This window comes from Mastomys coucha, unplaced genomic scaffold (assembly GCF_008632895.1).
Source record: "Mastomys coucha isolate ucsf_1 unplaced genomic scaffold, UCSF_Mcou_1 pScaffold6, whole genome shotgun sequence".
Taxonomy (NCBI): domain Eukaryota; kingdom Metazoa; phylum Chordata; class Mammalia; order Rodentia; family Muridae; genus Mastomys; species Mastomys coucha.
Genome location: NW_022196912.1, coordinates 19,765,375 through 19,768,160, shown reverse-complemented (window position 1 = coordinate 19,768,160; position 2,786 = coordinate 19,765,375). Strand labels below are relative to the sequence as shown.

Genomic DNA, 2,786 nt, shown 5'->3' with positions numbered 1-2,786 from the left:
TTTTACTGTAGAGTGAGAGGTTGTTAACAAAGAATATATATTGGTCATTCTTACAACTACTATTTAAAGTCAGCAACTTTTCACTGAATTTGATAGATTTTATGTTTGGCCATATCTTCATGCTCATATTTGATTTCTGAAGACTTCCTACATACACTTTAATAAAAGTTAAACAGATATAGCCCCTCTTTTTTGATTTACTGGTACATTTTTAAGTAATAAATCTGCCATAAAATGCACTATAGCTGGAGACTTGCACTTGTATGGATGAATTTATTACATTCAACATATTTAATTTTATGACTTCTAAGATGCAGAAAAAATAAATGAACATGATTTTATTCTATGCCAAACATTTGGGCCTCTGAATGTATCCATTATTTGAATTTAATATATGAAAAGGTATGGTTCAATTGGAAAAGTCACTTTAAACTGTTTTCCTCAAGGGCTCCTCTTATTCCTGGACTGTGTGGTGTTGTTCCTAAAGTCACATGTATGTATCAACACGGAGGCTCTGTAGAGGAGAGAGGCTGGGCCTCTCTGGTGCTGTTACAGTAAGTTCTGTACCTGCTATAAAGGCTCATTTTCATGCAAATTCTTCCTAGAGCCAATAAATAAAAATGTAGGTGAATTAGTATGTCTTGTTTCTAAAATAGTTGCCATGGTATGCAGTGGTATTTCTACAGAAAAGCTTTTTGAGACTTGAACATGGGAGAAACAAGGATGTTTTTGTAAGACCAGTTATAAAGAAAGCTGAAAGCTGGACATAGTGGCACACAGTTTTAATCCCAGAAGGGACATTCTTTTCTTTACACTTCAAGTTCCAGCATGACCAGGGCTGTGTAGAAAGACCCTGTCTGAACAAAGCAGAAGGCAGAAGGAAGAGCTGACATGACTGTTGATAATCTTTCTGTAGAGGTGGCAGCCTGGCATGGTTTCTTACACATCCCTGCCTGGGGAGGTTGAGGGTTAGAGTTTGCTCAGAAAATACAGTCTGAAACCCTGCCTCAAAAATTGGGGTATTGAGGATATAAAGAAAAGTGGAAAACAGTTAAGGAGCATGATACCCCTTCATGTATGAGGCCCCAAACTCTTTAAACATCATGAGCAGAAGGCAACTAGGCAAAGCAGTGTCTAAAACATAGTCATTTTAAAAATACAGTGTGTTGTTAAGCTGCACCAAAATGACAAGGTGGTAAATTAAGTGTACGACAAGAAAAACCTTGTGTCATAAGTAGACATGCTAGGTAGATCTACATCTAAAAGTATCACCAGTAGGAAGTTAAAGCACTTGTAGATGGCTCAGTGGATATAAAGCAAATGCCGAGCTAGACTGACAATCAGTTCAGATCCCAGGAACCCACGTATGTCAAAGAACTGAGTGGACAGTACCACTTGTGTCTATGCCTGAAGAACAAAGTTCAGTACCAGGACCTACATGGTAAAGGAAAAGAACCAGTTCATCCAAGTTGTCTTCTGTCTTCCATTCTCATCCCCCACCTCACACAAATAAGTAAAAGTGATTCGAACACTCTCTAAAAGAGCAAAGCTGGGTAGGGTGGAGTGCATCTTTAATATCCAGACTCTATGGCGAGATGGGAGGTGAACACCAGAGAGTCACCCCACGCAGAAGGTGGCAGGTTGCCTAGCCTGGTGTATATGACAAAGCTGCCCAAACAGTAAGACCCTGAAAGAGTTTTAAAAGAGTTAGTGATGATGGTGGCACACACCTTTAATGCCAGCACTTGGGAGGCAGAGGCAAGCAGACCGCTTAAGTTGGAGGCCAACCTGGTCTACTTAGTGAGTTTTCAGATAGCCAGGGCTACACAGAGAAACCCTGACATGAGGACAAAAAGAGAAGTGCCTCTGACCTCCTCACACTTGTGTGCACATGAAACACAGAAAGAAAGTAAAGGTGTGTGTCTTTCCTTTGGTTAGGATCCCATTCTAATTTGGCATGAATGATAAAAGCTACTGTCAAGTCCATTTTTTTCATCTCCCCTCATTGTTAGAAATGGAAAAGTGTTAGAAAGCAACAATACCATTATCAGAGCCAATAAATGATTTACAGACACCAGAAGGCACAGGCAGCAGGTGGGATGGTTCAGTGGGTAGAAGTGCCTGCTGCCAAGCTTGACAACCTGAGTGTGAATCCTAAATGGTGGATGCAGAGAGCCACCTCTTTTATTCTGATGTGCAGGCATATCAGATGTTGAAATAATTGGAAACAGATGCATTGAGATAAGTGTATGTGGGATGCAGGCCAACCCAGGAACATTGAAGTGTTCACTTTGAGTAAGGTTTCTGCACTTCTGGAGTGAACAGTGGGCATGAAGACATTTGTGGTAAGTTCTTTGGAGAGTTATTTACAAGGGTCTGGTGGGAGCATGGGGAGAGTCATTTAGGACTAATACTGATAGGTATCGAAGTGATGTAAGCAGGAAGGGCTTCCTAGAGAAAGCCATCCTGAGTGTTAAAGAGTGCTGATAAAGAAAATGTTGGAGACTGATGTTGGAGAAGTAGCTGCTGTCGGGTTATTCAGCATCCTGAACAATTTGGAAAGCTCTCAGGTGGCTTTGGCTAGGGATACTGGGTCATAGCATTCTGCCTACTCCTGTGACTCCAGAGTCCATGTGATATAGATTGTCACCTCAGGCACAAAGGGTGGACAGGAGGAGGTACTTGACAGAGCTTGGGAAAGGCATATATTGATAAGAGAATGAATTCCATTTTTGAGCTGAGAAACTAGGGTAAAGGCAGAACAAAACAACAGACTATCTGGTTCC

At 41.1% G+C, this 2,786-nt stretch overlaps 1 protein-coding gene across 2 annotated transcripts in view; it reads left to right on the top strand.

Annotated features, from left to right (window-relative positions):
• The window catches only part of Birc6 (baculoviral IAP repeat containing 6), a 185,621-nt gene extending 184,984 nt beyond the window's left edge, over window positions 1-637 (top strand). For both annotated transcript variants that reach the window (XM_031355887.1, XM_031355886.1), the window contains exon 73: window positions 1-637. This exon is cut by the window's left edge and continues 502 nt beyond it. The gene's annotated coding sequence lies outside the window, so the exon portion shown is untranslated.
• Window positions 638-2,786: the final 2,149 nt, after the last annotated feature.